The 18,643-nt window shown below is 40.4% G+C and overlaps 1 protein-coding gene across 1 annotated transcript in view; it reads left to right on the top strand.

Annotated features, from left to right (window-relative positions):
- MAPK10 (mitogen-activated protein kinase 10) overlaps positions 1-18,643 on the top strand; it is a 603,644-nt gene that overhangs the window by 146,742 nt on the left and 438,259 nt on the right. The gene's annotated exons all lie outside the window — the stretch shown is intronic.

Here is an 18,643-nt window from a genome sequence, read left to right as displayed (position 1 = left end):
TTCATATGTTAAATCCTAATACCCAATATAATGGTATTTGGAGGTGGGGCATTTAGTAGGTGATTAGGTCATGAGGCTGGGACCCTCATGAATGGGATTGGTGGCCTGGCTCCAGAGAGATCCCTTGCCTCTTCTGCTGTGTGAGGACACAGTGAGAAGACAGTCCATCCATTAATCAGGAAGCAAGATACCACCAGATATCATATCTGCAGGTAAGTCCAGATCTTGGACTTCCAGCTTCTAGAACTATGAGAAATGTATGTTGTTCAAGTCATTCAGCCTATGATATTTTGTTAAAGCAGCTCAGATAACAGATAGTCAAACCTATCTGTTCCTGTAGCCATAGAGGGACCCCCATGTGAGACTCAGCTGAATACAGCACAAGCTGCTGATCCACAGAATCACAAAAAATGTTGGGGTGTTATTTTTAAGCTACCTTGATTTGGAATAGTTTATGACATGGCTTAGATAAATGATAGATTTGTAATGAGTGTTCAGTAAATGGACATAAATACTTGCCTTTTGTGTTCTCAGTCACTAAGTTATGTCCGACTCTTTGTGACCCCATGGACTGTACCCCAGTCCACCAGGCTCCTCTGTCCATGGGATTTTCCTGGCAAGAATACTGCAGTGGGTTGCCATTTCCTTCTCTGGGGGGATCTTCCCAACCCAGGATCGAACCCATGTCTCCAGCATCTCTTGCATTGGCAATCAGATTTATTTTTAGCACTGAGCCACCTGGGAAGCCCTTGCCTCTTGAGCGAAGGGTAAATTTAATTTTGAATCACAATTTCAAAGGTAATCCTTTTAAAGTATTGAGATTTATTTCTTAGGATTAGGTGGACAATATTTTAGAAAGTCATTTGGCTTATTATTGCTCTGACTGTGTGTTTATCCATTTCCAGACTCAGTTGTATCTGACTCTTTGTGACCCCAGGGACTATAGCTCACCAGGATCCTCTGTCTATGGAATTTTTATATATTTAGAAAAGAACTATTTAAGATAAAATTGAGTTTATTGAAAATTTGTAAATCATGAGGAAATTTTGCCCTTGATTAGTTAGGGTCCTTACATAGAATGGTTGCTGGTGGCTCAGCTGGTAAAGAATTTTCCTGCAATGCGGGAGACCTGTGTTCGATCCCTGGGTTGGGAAGATCCCCTGGAGAAGGGAAAGGCTACCTACTCCAGTATTCTGGCCTGGAGAATTCCATGGACTGTATAGTCCCTGGGGTTGCAGAGTCAGACATGACTGAGTGACTTTCACTTTTACATAGAAATACATGTTGGCTAAATGGCATGCCAATATCAGAGCTAGTACTTGGGGATAGGTCTATATTGAACAGTGTTCAGGATCCATAGATGAGCAATTTTTAAATCTCTCTCTGAGAAAACAGTAAGGTAGATTGTTTTCTTTGAGCCCAATAGAAGTTGTTGTGCAGTTGCTAAGTCATGTCTGACTTTTTGTGACCCCATGAACCCCAGCACACTAAGCTTCCCTGTCCTTCACTATCTCCCAGAGTTTGTTCAAACTCATGTCTACTGAGTCAGTGATGCCATCCAACCATCTCATCCTCGGTTGCCCCCTTCTCTTGCCCTCAACCTCTCCTAGCATCAGAGTCTTTTCCAATGAATCAGCTCTTTGAGTCAGATGGCCCAAGTACTGGAGCTTCAGCTTCAGCATCAGTCCTTCTAGTGAATATTCAGGGTAAATTTCCTTTAGGATTGACTGGTTTGATCTCCTTCCTGTCCAAAGGACTATTAAGAGTCTTCTCCAGGACAACAGTTCGAAAGCATCAGTTCTTCAGCACTCAGCTTTCTTTATGGTCCAACTCTCATATCCATATATGACTACTGAAAATCATAGCTTTGACTATACAGATCTTTGTTGGCAAAGTGTGCAAGGTGAATAAGTAAGTAAAATGTGCAAGGTGAATAATGTGTTTTTTAATTTGAAGAAGATACTTGAGTATGACCCAGACCAGTGGACCCTTAAATGTTTTGCTGATGAGATAGGCCCTTGAATCTTTGCAAGGTTTATCTCCTACTCTCTAGAGCACATTAGTTTCACTATGGCACTCAGAATACTAGCTACTTCTGGCTAATCAGGCCTGATTTATATGATATCATCAATATAGTGAATTAATGTGATGCTCTATAGAATGTCCAGATGGTCCAGGTGCTTTCATTATAACAGGGAGCAGGAGGTTTATAGCCTTACGTCAAGACATTGAATTGATATTGTCTGTCTCACATGAGTGATAACCATGAGACAGACTTGGCCAGAAATCCATTTATTGTCTCATTTCCATAATGACACCAAATATCAGCATCAGCTCAGACCCCGTGTACAACAGCCTTCAAAAGATCTGGATTTTTCTTCTTCCAGTGTATCATGAACTGAGTGAATTGCTATGATTCCCTGGGGGAAAGAACAGGGAATTACTGCATACATTTTCCATGCGCTTTTACAATCTTTTCTAATGTAATCCCAGCCTCTACTTATGGTAGGAAGCTCTGGGTCTGAGAATTGGCTCAGGTCTGGAAATTAGGGAAAGGATCATGACTTTCCTATTGGAGGTCTGACTTCAGCCTTCTGCTCACCCATTTACGATCCCTTTGGTCATATAAATTAAGGATTATCCTTATTTGGCGGTCCATTTGTTTCCCCCTGGGAGCCCTGTGTTTTATTTCCATTTTCATTGATCCTTTTGAGTCAGGCCATTCAGTCCTCACTGCTCATCATGGTAATTAAGCCTTTCTTGCATCTGAGGGTTAAGTGCTGCCCTCAGACTCTTGCTCTTCCGGGATCCTGTCATCTCCCAGAAAGAAAGAATGAGTTCTGTAGCATCACTTCTGTTATCAGCTCTAGCCCTCTTGGAAGGCAACCAGTCGCCAGTAAGCTGCCTAGACATGCAGATCTCCGCTGAGAGCTTGCTCTCTGAAGACTCAGCCTGCAGCGCCGGGTTAAGCCAAAGTAAATGTAATTTCCTTACTGAAGGGTTTTTAAATGTCTTTTATGTGAGAGTAAAATGTGAATTTTCACCAATAGTAGATAACATTTTGAGTAAAAAGTCTATTTAATAATTTTGTCATGCAGCTTCTTAAACTCCCAAACTGACCTTCACTGGGGCCTTCAGTGTTACTAATAGTAGAGGTGAAAAATATCTCAAAATGTTATCATTTTAACTTTTAATTCTCTAATTATGAACATTTTTATATGACTTTTATAATATTTATATTTTATTTTCTTTTTTTAATATATTTTTTAAAATATTTTCTTTTCTATAAAGTGCTCATTGTTTGCTTAAACATCGCATCGCTAGTCTTTTGTTGATTTGTAGAAGTTCTGTATATGTGGTGGGAATTGATTCTTTGACTAATATGGTAGAAAATATTTTTTCTTTATTGCTATTTGACATTTGAAGTTAAGAGTCTTCTTTTTCCTCCCTCCTTTCCTCAGACTTCAGTCTTTCCCCCTCCTTTCTTTCTTTATTTCCTGTCATCTTTTCTATCCTAAGCCACTGCGATAACCCTCTAACAATAACAGCCTGGCTTTCATTCCTGTCCCTGGCAGGATTTTTTCTTCATACGGCACATAGAATGGTTTTTTAAAAAGCACACTTGTGAATATTTCACACCCACTGCTTCAAGTACGTCAGTGGTTTCTCGTTGCTCTTAAGATGAGGCGCTAAGCTGGTCACGAGTCTTCTCTAACCTGGGCCCCAGCGGCTCCTGTAGCCCCAGCTCTAGCCACTTCCCCCTCTTTCCTCTCACTGTCAGGCCCGGTTCCCCTCAGGGCTTCACACATAGGCACTTGTTCCTCTTCAAGTCTCTCTAACTCTGCCTGGATGGGAGGCCTGGCGTGCTGCGGTTCTGGGGGTTGCAAAGAGTCAGACACGACTGAGCGACTGAACTGAACTGAACTGAACTCTGCCATGATAATTTCTTGTTCTTCAGATCTAAGCTTAAATGACACCACTGGAGGGACAGCTTTTCTTCCCCTCAGATGAGGCCTCTGTCTTATGCTCGTGTTGCATCCTGTGATAACCTTTATAGTCCCTGACCCAACTACCTGGTATACATAATTAACCATTTGCTTAGTTAACTTTTTGCATCTCCTGCTAGAGTCTAATCTCTGTGCTGTCAGAAATTCTCTCTCCCTTTCACCCTCTGTTTGCATTCCTAGCACCTAACAAAGAACCTGGCACAGAGTGGATGCTCAGTAAATAATTGGTTAAAAACTATTGAAAGGTTTGAGAATTAGGCAGTAGAAAAAAATGATAAAGATTTTTGTACTATGCCGATAAATTTATACTGTATGCTAGAGAAAAAGAAGAGTCATTGAAACATTTAATAACAGAGATAGTTTTATGTTTGCTCTGTTCTTCCCTCTCTTCTTACGGAATGCTGGATTTTCAATCAATAATTGTTTCTTGGATTCTTTTCTTCATATGACCAGGAATCTGCATGAGTACAAGTGGGGCATCTGTAATTCTTTAATTAAAATGAAATGTGTTTTTTCTCCATTGGTTTAGGGAATGGATTTTAAAGTCAGAGCAATATCTCTATATATCTGACTTTTAAATTTTATTTTCTGCAAGTAATTTGAAAAAGAGACTTGCTGTTTCTTCTCAATACTCACCCAATCAAAAAACATGCAGTGGTCCAAGTCATACAACAATGTTTATGAAACAGGTCAACATCACTGGGTTAGGAATCAGATTTGAGTGGTAATAAGAAGGGCTTGGCAACCCACTCTAGTATTCTTGCCTGGAGAATCCCCATGGACAGAGGTGTCTGGAAGGCTACAGTCCATGGGGTCAAAAAGAGTCAGACATGACTGAGCGACTAAACACAGAACAGCAACATACTCAGTGGGTTTCCTTGGTGGCTCTGTGGTAAAGAACCCCTCTGTCAATGCAGGAGATGTGGATTTGATTCTTAGGTTGGGAAGATCCCCTGTAGAAGGAAATGGCAACCCACTCCAGTATTCTTCCCTGGGAAATCCCATGGACAGAGGAGCTCGGCGGGCTACAGTCCACAGAGTCACAAAAGTGTTGGATACGACTTAGCAACTAAAGAACAACATGCTCATTGCTACTTTTGTGAAAGAGGGAAAACCCCTATGTGAGTGTCAGGTCTTAAAGAAAAAAATCTATTTGTTGTCTTACATTTTTAAATCTAGAAATTATTAGATAATGATCTAATAATATACATGGTAATAATAAAAATAAAGACAGATAAACAATAAGCAGAAACTATGTCTCTGTGCTTCTTTACAGAGTAGCTCAGTAATTTCTGTTTTAATATTAGTACCTACTTTCATCTGTGTAATGCTTTTCATGTTCAAATTACTTATCCAAAATTAAGTAATTAATCTTACTACTAGACCATGCAAAGCAGATAAGGAGTATTTTCATTTTACAGATTAAGGCAAATGTACCATATTCCAAGTGATTAATGTTTCAAAAATCTCCAGTACCAAATGGTCTATGTTCCTTTGGAAGCATGTGGAAATCCACATTTACATAGTAATTATGTGTTCAATTGTGCTGAGGAAGCAAGTGGCAGGCCCAGATAATCTTCCAAAAAAAAAAAAAAATACTGGTAATATTCAAAACAGAGGAGAGCAGTTTTTCATTCCTGTTGAATGATAATATTATTATTCATACATGGTGTTTTCTTCCTCAGAAGTTCTCTAAAGCTGAAACAAAAACAAAAACCCCAAACCACACAAAGCTTGGTAAATGCTGTTTAATGTACAGAATCAATGCAATGAGATGTTGAATTTGCATCTTGACAAGTGCAAAAGAAGTCACAGTCTATTTGGAGATAACAATGATGCACAGCCATTTCCTTATCATTTGGTACATGCAGAGTAGTATTGGCTTCCCTCATAGCTCAGCTGGTAAAGAATTCTCCTGCAATGCGGGAGACCTGGGTTCCATCCCTGGGTTGGGAAGATCCCCTGGAGAAGGGATAAGCTACCCACTCCAGTATTCTTGGGCTTCCCTTGTGGCCCAGTTGGTAAAGAATCTGCCTGCAATGCGGGAGACCTGGTTTTGATCCCTGGGTTGGAAAGATCCCCTGGAGAAGGGAAAGGCTACCCACTCCAGTATTCTGGCCTGGAGAATTCCATGGAGTGTATAGTTCATGGAGTCACAAAGAATCGGACATGACTGACCAACTTTCACTTTTCTTTACTTTCACTTTGGTAGTTTTGGGCTGCATTCTGGTTGCTATTAATACACCTTCTTCATGAATAAATTTTTTGTGAGGAGAATATGTGTTTGAAAGTAAATGATAAAATATTGTTAGAAAGTAATTCTTTAGCCTTACATTGTGGAAGGCCTCTGATAAATATGTCATTTCTTTTTCTTAAATAGACATAGTACTTTCCCTCTTTTTTTCATGGTGGAGAGACAAGTCCTAACCATTAGTGGAAAAATGAGAAAACTTTCTCTATCGATCCATTATTTTCTCAATGCAGTGTTCCACTGTATTCAGAAGAAAGGCCATCCCCATTCAAAAATAGAAAAGAAGGGTTGATGGTATTTTAGTTCAGTGAGAACAGTTCCTTCAACACTGCCTGATACTGTGCAAAAGTGCCAGAAATATCCCTATTTATAGATTCAGGAACTTCTGTTTCTGGTAATATGGTGTACCAGATATCTGGAATAACTCTTCTTGTAAAGGACATCTGCAAGTCCAGTATAATATTTTTTAAAATTAATGTTTAGATGAACCACTAGGCAAATAAGGGAAATTACTGGAGAAAGGACAAGAAGGCAAAGGACAGTCAGTGTCACTGTCATGAGCTGTGAGAGGACCATGGAGACCAGTCTTGGGACATGCACAACGTGAAAGATTGGGCCATAAAGCTAAATCCTCCACATCCTCGGTGGGTAGACCAGAAAAATCCCTGTCTCCTGGAGGGTGATGCACGGATTCTTGCCTATCTCTGCCATGGCTCTTGGAAAAGCAGGAGAAAACCTGTCTCCTGAGAAGTCTCTATGAGGCCCACGCTACTAAAGTTTTTTCCTTTATTGATTGGCGGAGGGGGGGTGTGTGTGTCCCAAATCCATACTATTATGGATTGAAAAACCTTTGAAAACTTAAGTGCTCTCTGGTTTTGGGTTTTCTCATGCACTAACCAAAATCAAAGGCAAATCTATCTAGAGGAATTCATTACAAACTCAAGCTTCAGTGCAGTCATTCAGATAGAATTCCTATTTTTGTAAGCAGATAATAAAAATCATAAAATATATGTAGAACCATGCACATGCATGCTAAGTCACTTCAGTCGTGTCTGACTCCTTGTGACCCTATGGACCATAGCCCACCAGGCTCCTCTGTCCATGGGGTTCTCCAGGCAAGAATAGTGAAGTGGGTTGCTGTGCCCTCCTCCAGGGGATCTTCCTGACCCAAGGGTCAAAAACTGCATCTCTTAAGTCTCTTGCATTAGCAGGTGGATTTTTTTTTTTTTTAACACCACTAGAGCCACCTGGGAAGTCCAGAACCATGAGCAAAGGCCAGTAAAAATAAACTACAGAATCAGACAAGCAAAAACTGGGCATTGGAATTTATCAGATGCCAAATGTAAGAAAGAATATTTAATATTTTTAAAGAAGATGCAGGATACTATCATAAATACCACAGAAGACAATAGTCTACCAAAAATAAACAATCAGATTTTAAAAAAGAACTACAAGGACTTCTGGAAATTATATATGTGTATATATATATAAATTTATATATATATGTATATATAAATGTATATGTATATATATATATAAAAATTTATGAGAAACCCAAAGGACCACTTACATAGCAGACTTGACATGATAAGGAAAGGAAGGAAAGGAAAGGAATGTAACATGTCTTGAGTAATTGAGGTGTAAAGTTGGAAATATGAAAGAGAGGTGCATGATATGTAAGACAGAGTAAGAAGGCATTATCTCTATCTAATTGGAGTGCATGAGGGGGACTAGAGAAAAGGAGGAAGAGACCATATTCTGAAGAAATAGTAGTGAGGATTATACAAAATGATGAAAATATGATACTCAAATCCTAGAGTCCCAATGAACCCCTAGAAGAATCTATAAAATTAAATCCACACTGAAATCTATCCTAGTGCAATTGTAGAACCTCAAAGACAAATGAAGATCTTAAAAGCTGCAAGGTAATTGTTTACAGTTAATTTCTATATAGTAACAATAGGAGCCAGAAGACATTGTAATAAAACTTTGAACAACTGAGATAAAATCACTGTTAATCTGTGGGACTTCCCTGAGAGTCCAGTGGTTAAGACTCCATGGTTCCACTTCAGGGAGCAGGGGTTCCATCCTTGGTTTGGGAGCTAAGATTCCTTATGCCGTGCAGCATGGCCAAAAAACAAAACAAAATAAAGTTAATGTTGATCTAGAATTCTATGCCATGTGAAACTCTCTCAAGAACAATTGTATAATAGATGCTTATTAGAGGAAATTGTTGAAGATTTACTTCAAGAGGAAGCAAAATCTCAGAAGGAAGAGCTGAGAGGTAAAGGTGAGCAAAGAACATGGTAACCATGAAATCTAAATAACCGTTAAATATATTAAACATCAATAACTATATCTAATTTGTGGGGTAAGAAAGATAAAGCTAAGTTAAAATACCGGGAAACTGTAGCTTTCAAGATGAGCAGGCATAGCTTGAATTAAGACAGTCATTGTTTAGTCGTTAAGTTGTGTCTGACTCCTTTTGCAACCTCATAAACTGTAGCCCAGCAGGCTCCTCTGTCCATGGGATTTCCCTGGCACGCATTCTGGCGTGAGTAGTCATTTCCTTCTCCAGGGTAAAGTAGTTATAGTCCTTATAATAATTGAGAGGAGGGGAAGAGTATTATATCATCTGATATTAAGATAAATATCCATTTTGTATTTTAGGGTAATCGCTAAAATAACAGAATTAGAGCATAAAATTTCCAACATATTCAAGAAGAAATATGAAATGAGAGCTATACTTATGTAAATTCGGTCAATTCATTTAAGCTGTCAGTACACTGAGTACTTTGCACAGTCTGTTTTTCACACATTAAAGCAAAATATTTTATTTAACCCTCTTTCTCTTCTTCTGTCTTTTCCTCTCTCCTTTTCTTTTTTCTCTCCTTAATTATTCTTTGGGTATCTTATATGTCGTAGGGTTTAGGTAGATGCTGTGAATTCAGGGATAAATAAGACAAAGCTTTGTTTTCAGCAGTTCAATGCCCTCCTACTCTCTGATGAAACAAAGAAGAAATAGTTTTGATCCATGGGAATGAGTGTAGTTATAAAGAGGGCAACTATGAGAAAGAAGAGAAGATTAGGATGATACAGGACCCAGAGCTACCAAAATAGCTCTGAGCTGCAGTTATGAGAGTGATATAGATAGTATGTATTGACCTGGAAACCACATTTAAAATTTTCTTATTATTTTAAATATTTATTTATATTTATTTATTTGGCTGCCCTAGGTGTTAGTTGCAGATGTGGGACCTTTAGTTGTGGCATACAAGATCTATTTTCCTGACCTGGGATTGAACCTGGGTGCCCTGTGCATTAGGAATGCAGAGTCTTAGCCTCTAGACCACCAGGGAAACCCCTGGAAACCACGTTTGAGCATTTAATACAACTTTAATATTTTCCTTGAAAAGAGTGATCAAGTTGAAAAAATGAAAGAACTAGGTACCAACTTTCTGTGGATTTTCCCCTCCCTAGGATTTGTAGAATACTTATTATATGTGACTCAGAGGTTAAAGCATCTGCCCGCAATGCGGGAGACCTGGGTTCGACCCCTGGGTCGGGAAGATCCCCTGGAGAAGGAAATGGCAACCCACTCCAGTATTCTTGGCTGGAGAATCCCATGGACGGAGGAGCCTGGTGGGCTACAGTCCACGGGGTCGCAAAGAGTCGGGCCGACTGAAGCGACTTCACATTCACTTTATTATATGCTAAGTACTTTGAACTATTTCATGCTCTCAAATAATGTATGAGGTAGGTACGGCTATTGTCACCCTGCTTATTTAACTTATATGCAGAATACATCATGCGAAATGCCGGGCTGGATGAAGCACAAGCTGGAATCAAGATTGTCAGGAGAAATATCAATAACCTCAGATACACAGATGACACCACCCTTATGGCAGAAAGTGAAGAACTAAAGAGCCTCTTGATCAAAGTGAAAGAGGAGAGTGAAAAACTTGGCTTTCAAGCTCAACATTCAGAAAACTAAGGTCATGGCATCCGGTCTCATCACTTCATGGCAAATAGAAGGGGAAACAGTGGAAACAGTGGCTGACTTTATTTTTTTGGGCTCCAAATCCCTGCAGATGGTGACTGCAGTCATGAAATTAAAAGATGCTTGCTCCTTGGAAGAAAAGCTATGACCAACCTAGACAGCATATTAAAAAGCAGAGACTTGACTTTACCAACAAAGGTCCATCTAGTGAAAGCTATGGTTTTCCAGTAGTCTTGTATGGATGTGAGAGTTGGACTATAAAGAAAGCTGAGCACCGAAGAATTGATGCTTTTGAACTGTGGTGCGGGAGAAGACTCTTGAGAGTCTCTTGGACTGCAAGGAGATCCAACCAGTCAATGCTAAAGGAGATCAGTCCTGAATATTCATTGAAAGGACTGATGCTGAAGCTGAAACTCCAATACTTTGGCCACCTGGTGTGAAGAACTGGCTTATTAGAAAAGACCCTGATTCTGGGAAAGATTGAAGGCAGGAGGAGAAGGGGAGAGGATGAGATGGTTGGATTGCATCACTGATGCGATGGACATGAGTTTGAGTAGGCTCCGGGAGTTGGTGATGGACAGGGAAGCCTGGCGTGCTGCAGTCCATGGGGTCTCAAAGAGTCGGACACGACTGAGTGACTGACTGAACTGAACAGTTATTGTCTCTATTTCAAAGATGGAGAAATCCAGGCTTGACTGGGCAAAGTGACTTGCACAAGAACTGATTCCAAAACATAGATCGTAAGTGAACAGAAAGGAAGATATGCTCAAACAAGTTTGGGATGTATAGGATTAAGGAAAGCTAAGCATGCAACTTTCCTGCTGTGTTTTTCAGATGTTTTATATGTCCCTAAAATTCCCCCATGACTCAGCAGGTAAAGAATCTGCCTGCAATGCAGGAGACACAGGAGACTAGGGTTTGATCCCTGGGTTGGCAAGATCCCCTGGAGGAGGAAATGGCAACCCACTCCAGTATTCTTGCTTGGACAATCCTATGGACAGAGGAGCCTGGTGGGGCACAGTCCAATGGGTCACAGAGGGTCAGACATGACTGAGCGACTAAGCACAGCACAAAGGGAAGCTGTGGACTTTCTTGGTGGCTCAGATGGTAAAGAATATGCTTGCCATGCAGGAAACTCAGGTTTGATTCCTGAGCAACTAACTCACACACAGTATGCACCATTTCCCAAACTCGTGGACCTGGTGTTTGACCAGCACAACCTATGGGATACAATCCAAATGCAAATTTATTTTTGTCTCCTACCATCTCTCTACAATTTTTTTTCACAGGGGATGAAAACTTGACAGGGCTAGATTTTCTGGTCTCTTAGTTAAAAAAAAAAATTGATTTACTTTAAGCTGGATGCAGCATCTTAGGTCAGTTATTAAAATCTTTCCTCCTCCCCCAGCTTGAGCTCACCGTGGGGCAGTATCTCTCTGTCCCCCTCCTCACTACTTTTACAAGGTCTTCAGTATGAGCAGAAAGAGGCAAGGATGGAGTGGAAGAGGGGCAAAATTCTTTTTTTAAACTTTTAATTTTGTATGGAGTATAGCTAATTAGTGATGTTGTGATAGTTTCAGCAGCAAAGGGACTCAGCCATAATTATACACATATCCATTCTCCCTCAAACTCCCCTCCCATCCAGGCTGCCACCTAACATTGAGCAGAATTCCCTATGCCATACAGCAGGCCCTTGTTAGTTATCCATTTTAAATGTAGCAGTGTGTGCATGTCCATCCCAGACTCCCTGACTATCACTTCAAAGGGGGATAGAAAACTCTTAGTTTACATTGCCCTAGCAGGGCTTTCTGCTGAGTTTGGCAGGTGTCTGATGCTAGATCTTTCTCTCTGGGACTTTGGAGGCTTCCCTGCCTCTTTTCTGAAGCAGACAGTGATGTTCTATTTTTCCTGCTGCGGTTTCCCCTCTCAGCCTTGGTTTCTGCTGATCTGCTTTATGTAAACTCACTGTGTTGAGGCCTATCACTCTTGCAGGTGGTCCTCTTACCAAGTTTAATTGGCTGCAGACCACTTTTTTTTTTTCAGGTGGCTCACTTCTGGAATTCATCTACCCACTGAAGTATATCAACCTACTCTTTGGCTTGACAAACTTGAGGTCTTGAGATCAAGCCAAGGTAGCCACTTGCCCCTCTTCCCTGCCACAGCAGCCAAGCCTGGCTTCATGCTTATTGTTTATTCAAGTGGGACTCACCCTCTGGTTAACTGTGTGCCCAACTACAATAGTGACATGCCCTCTGACTGGTAATATTAAAACCACTTTCATGGACTTGAAATGAAGCACAAGCACCTCTCCATCCTTTTCAGTTCTCTTTGGTGATGATGATTTCATGGAGGACATTTTTTCCATGGATGGAGGGGCAGGGGATGGTTTGGGGATGATTCAAGTGCATTAATTGTGCACTTTATTTCCATTGTTATTCCATCAGCTCTACCTCAGATCATCAGGCATTTGATCCTGCAGTTTGGGGACCCCTACCCTAGAGGGTCTCTTGAAATAAATCCTTTTCATGAATCTTTATTCTATTTTATTGAATCTAAGAGACCATCTATGTTAGTTACCTATGGCTGCATAATAAATTATTCCCCAAATTAGCAGACATTTATTAACACACACGGTGTCTAAAGCTCAGGAAACCTGGAGCAACATAAGATTCTGGTTCAGGGTCTATTGTGAGGTGGTAGTCACTGTGTCACCCACGCAGCAGTGACCTGTCACCTTCACCAGGGCTGGAAGAGCTGCTTCCAAGGGGGCTTACTCAGAAGGTTGCTAACGAGAGGCTTCAGTTCCTGGCTGGCTGTTAACAAAAGGTCTTAGTTCCTTGCCATATGAACTCTCCACAGCGTTGTTCACAACATAGCAGCTTACTTTCTCAGAGTGGAAAGTGAGTGATGTGAGACAGAGATACCAAGACAAAAGCACCAGCATCCTTTGTAACCTCGTCTTGGGAATGACAAACTATCACTTCTACTCTATTCTGTTGGATACACAGACCACCCTGGTATGGTGTTGGAGGGGTCAAGGCTGTGAATGCCAGGACGTAGGGCTCACTGGGAGCCACTGAATACTGGCGACCACACTGTCTATTGTGAACACACCATTTATTTTATAGACCACTAGAAAAGAAAAGAAAAAATGTTGAGGGTTATGATATGAAATCAAGTTTAAAACATATCTAATCTCAGAAATGTTACAAGGTGAAAGAAATGAGTGCTACAATTGACGACATGTAGAGAAATCTCCCTGTGGGAAAGAATGTTTTGAAATCATAAAGTTGATTTCTGATTATCTTCACTGAATCTGCCTTTTGGTTCATCCATCCTCCACATTTTTTCTTGAACTATTATCAGGCATTAATTTTCTGCTGACTCCTTTTTGGGTTATTCTAGTTTGAATGCTAGTTAGTTCTCTCTGCTTGTTTCTATGGTTTAAATCCCTTTATTATGAAATATTAACAGAATGCCAACATTGAGCAGAACTTCATGAAATTACAGTAGGGCATAGGTGGTCTTTAAGTGATTCTGTAATCTCATTTCCTAGAGAGGATAAGATAGCAAATATAATGAAAATATCCACTTAACTGGATGGTAGAACAAATTTTTTTTTTAAATTTTAAATAAGCAATTTGAAATATTAGTTCAAATATTTAAATAGCATCTTTGAGGATCTTATAAACTATACAGTTTTTAACACTTTTTATTTAAAATGTCTACTTAGGTGAATTCAGGTTGATAGTCATTGCCATTTTAGTATCATCCACCAAGGTAATTTGATACTTTAAAATTATAACGAAGTTCAAACATTTACATTGGATATTTATAACTATTTTTCAAGTTATAGGGTGATTTGCAGGGGAGGATGTGTGTATAGTTGAAAGCCTGCACTCTGAAGTCAGGCAAAGCTAGGCTGAATATTGATTTCATTAATAACTAGTGGTATAATTGAGTTCATGTTACTCTCTTTGAGCTTTAGCTACTTCTTCTGTAAAGTAAGGATGATGTTACCCACTCTGTTAAGAAGTAGTGAGGATTAAATAAAATATGTATTTAAAGCCCTTGCCCATTTCCTGGCACACAGTGGTCCTAACAAATGGTAGTTATTTTTGTTATTTACCAATAGGCAGTGTAGAATTTGATGTGTTTTTCTGACTTCATATCTGTCTAGGGTTTTAAGAGCATTCTTTAGAGAAAGTGGGATTTTGGGTGTTGAGCAAAGTTCATACTCTGCCTGCACTTGTACTCTGAAAAAGACTTAAAAATCCAGTGGCCGATCAGTTATTCTGAATACAGGTGCTTTGATCGTAATCAGTTCAGTTCAGTTCAGTTCAGTCGCTCAGTTGTGTCTAACTCTTTGCTACACTGTGGACTGCAGCATGCCGGGCCTCCCTGTCCATCACCAACTCCTGGAGTTTACTCAACTCATATCCGATGAGTCGGTGATGCCATCCAACCATCTCATCCTCTGTCGTCCCCATCTCCCATCTTCAATCTTTCCCAGCATCAGGGTCTTTTCCAATGAGTCAGTTTTTTGTATCAGGTGGCCAAAGTATTGGAGTTTCAGCTTCAACATCAGTCCTTCCAACAAACACTCAGGACTGAGCTCCTTTAGGATGGACTGGTTGGATCTCCTTGCAGTCCAAGGGACTCTCAAGAGTCTTCTCCAACACCACAGTTCAAAAGCATCAATTCTTCGGCACTCAGCTTTCTTTTTAGTCCACCTCTCACATCCATACATGACTACTGGAAAAACTATAGCTTTGACTAGACGGACTTTTGTTGGTAAAGTAATGTCTCTGCTTTTTAAAATGCTGTCTAGGTTGGTCATAGCTTTTCTTCCAAGGAGCAAGCATCTTTTAATTTCAAGGCTGTAGTCACCATCTGCAGGGATTTTGGAGCCCCCCAAAATAAAGTCTCTCATTGATTCCATTGTTTCCCCATCTATTTGCCATGAAGTGATGGGACCGGATGCCAAGATCTTAGTTTTCTGAATGTTGATTGTAATAAAAATGTACATTTAAGGACGAGAATGTAGGAATTCCTGGTTAGTTAGGAAATCAGTGGTTAGTTCTCAGTGCTTTCACTGCAGGACCCTAGTTCAGTGCCTGGTGGGGGAACCAAGATGCTGCATGCTACACAGAAAGGCAAAAACAAACAAAATAAAACACCCCCAACACCCCTCACCAACCAAAATCAAACAACAAAACAACAAGGAATGCTGACAAGAAAAGAAATACAAAAATTTTTTGAAAGAAATATTTGAAACATAGGAATTTTTAGCATGACTTAGTTTAGACTGAGTCTAGAGAAAAATTTTACCTGTGACATAGATTTAAAATACAACTCTCTGCGGGATGTCTATGTGGGACATTGCTGTGGAAGAAATGAGTTCGAGAAGGAAAGCCATAGGTTAGGCCCAGTGCTTGAGTCATAAAACTGGGTCATTTGAAGAAGGTCTTAGAAAAACTGAAATCTCCAACAGACAAAACAGATATATTTTTAGTAGTTTAGTGAAAATTTCTTTTCATTTGGAAAGTAGGAAAATATTTGGAGTTATTTGGTATATATAGTATATATATGTATATAAACTTTTATATATATATAAACTTAACAAAAATGAACTAAACCAATACATGCAGCTTCCAGAAACACATTTCTATATCAGAAGTCATGTTTGAACTAATAGTCATTTTGTTTTAGGACTACCACTGTATTATCTACCATTAAACCCAGCAAGCATTGTTGTGGGAAGTTAAACTCTATTAGGAAAAAGGGGGATTTTATCAGTCCTTAATCTTTTGAAAAAAAATTTATTTGGCTGATCTGGGTCTTGGTTGCAGCATGCAGAATCTTAGTTTCTTCTGTGGAAAATTCTGAAAGAGATGGGAATACCAGACGACCTGACCTGCCTCCTGAGAAATCTGTATCCAGGTCAGGAAGCAACAATTAGAACTGGACATGGAACAACAGACTGGTTCCAAATAGGAAAAGGAGTCTGTCAAGGCTGTATATTGTCACCCTGCTTACTTAACTCATATATGCAGAGTACATCATGAGAAATGCTGGGCTGGATGAAGCACAAGCTGGAATCAAGATTGCTGGGAAAAATATCAATAATCTCAGATATGCAGATGACACCACCCTTATGGCAGAAAGTGAAGAAGAACTAAAGAGCTTCTTGATGAAAGTGAAAGAGGAGAGTGAAAAAGTTGGCTTAAAGCTCAACATTCAGAAAACTAAGACCATGGCATCTGGTCCCATCACTTCATGGCAGATAGATAGGGAAACAGTGGAAACAGTGGCTGACTTTATTTTTTGGGCTCCAAAATCCCTGCAGATGATGATTGCAGCCATTTAATTAAAAGACGCTTACACCTTTTAAGGTAAGTTATGACCAACCTAGACAGCATGTTAAAAAGCAGAGACATTACTTTGCCAGCAACGGTCCGTCTAGTCAAGGCTATAATTTTTCCAGTGGTCATGTATGGATGTGAGAGGTGGACTATAAAGAAAGCTGAGTGCCAAAAAATTGATGCTTTTGAACTGTGGTGTTGGAGAAGACTCTTGAGAATCCCTTGGACTGCAAGGAGATCCAACCAGTCCATCCTAAAGGAGCTCAGTCCTGAGTGTTTGTTGGAAGGACTGATGTTGAAGCTGAAACTCCAATACTTTGGCCACATGATGTGAAGAACTGACTCATTTCAAAAGACCCTGATGCTGGGAAAGTTTGAGGGCAGGAGGAGAAGGGGACGACAGAGGATGAGATGGCTGGATGGCATCACTGACTCAAAGGATGTGAGTTTGAGTAAACTCCAGGAGTTGGTGATGGACAGGGAGGCCTGGTGTGCTGCAGCCCACAGGGTCGCAAAGAGTCGGACATGACTGAGCGACTGAACTGAACTGAACTGACCAGGGATCAAACCCAAGCCCCCTGCATTGGGAGCATGGAGTCCTAGCCACTGGACCACCAGTGAAATCTCTATCTGTTCTTACTCTTGTTGACCTCTTTGCTGTTTTCAGAGCCTCTAAGTTTTGACTCATTCTTTTCTTGACTTGCACTATCTAAATGCCCACTTGCCCCTGTCCTCTTGTGGTGGTGCCTCTTCCTACTGACATTGAATGTGGGCTTAGTCCTCGACACTCTGCTATTTCCTCACCAGTCTCTCCTTATGAGGCTCTCTGAGATGCTCCTCAATCTTCTGGCCTTGATGCTTTCCACTGAGATTTATTTCTTCACCTCCGTCTGCCAGCTGGGCATACTTCCTAAAGCCAGCTATGGTTGAGTCACTGAAGTCAGCATTAGCTTTTCTCTCTCCCTTGTCTCCAAATCAAATGAGTCACAGTTTCTCTCTTCTGATTCATCTTTTCAGATTAACAGGAGTCCAGAGCTCTGGACTCTGGGTTTCTCTTTTTTTTTTTTTTAAGAGAAGGATAAGATGGGCCAGGGCAGGTGGCCAAGCATGATTCAATAGGCAGCTGCCTGCAGGGAGTCTCTGAGTGAGCGCAGACAGCCAGCCTGCCAAGGGCTCCTTCACAAAGATGCTAGACATAGTATGAGCATCCAAGTTAAAAGCAGTGAAAACAAGAGATGTAAGACCTGAAGAGAGGGTCTGAAGTGGAGGGTGGGAAGCGAAGTTTGGTGGAATTCCACCAGCTGTCAGAATATCACCACAGACATTTTCATAAGGCACATTCAGTTTTGTAAAGGGCAAGTTGTCTAAAATGCACTTCCTTTATATGCATATTACAAGTCTCCCCATTGGTTTGTGGATTTCTCAAGTATTCACCTTTTCCATACATCTTGAATACTACTTTCAGATTAATATACACATAATTGTTAGGCGCTCAGTCATGTCTGACTCTTTACAACCCCATAGACTGTGGTCTGCCAGGCTCCTCTCTTCATGGAATTCTCCAGGCGGGAATACTGGAGTGGGTAGTCATTCCCTTCTTCAGGGGATCTTTCCCACCCGGGGATTGAACACAGGTCTCCTATGTTTCAGGCAGGTTCTTTACCATCTGAGCCACCACCAGGGAAGCCCTTTTAGGTTATTTTCCTTAAAATGATCTCTTTACCAATGTGTCTTCCCAGCTCAAAATTTGATTGACTCTCCTTTTCCCATGGGATAGAATGCTTTGCCTGGCAATGGAAGTCTCTCAGACTTAGCTGCTTCTTTATTTTATTTTATTTTATTTTTTTTGAGATTTACCCCTGTTTATTTTTATTTTTATTTATTTTTCCATTTATTTTTATTAGTTGGAGGCTAATTACTTTACAATATTGTAGTGGTTTTTGTCATACATTGACATGAATCAGCCATGGATTTACATGTATTCCCCATCCCGATCCCCCCTCCCACCTCCCTCTCTAAC

The sequence above is a fragment of the Cervus canadensis genome, chromosome 26 (genome assembly GCF_019320065.1).
Source record: "Cervus canadensis isolate Bull #8, Minnesota chromosome 26, ASM1932006v1, whole genome shotgun sequence".
NCBI classification, from domain to species: Eukaryota; Metazoa; Chordata; class Mammalia; order Artiodactyla; family Cervidae; genus Cervus; species Cervus canadensis.
This window is presented reverse-complemented; position numbering and strand designations above follow the sequence as displayed.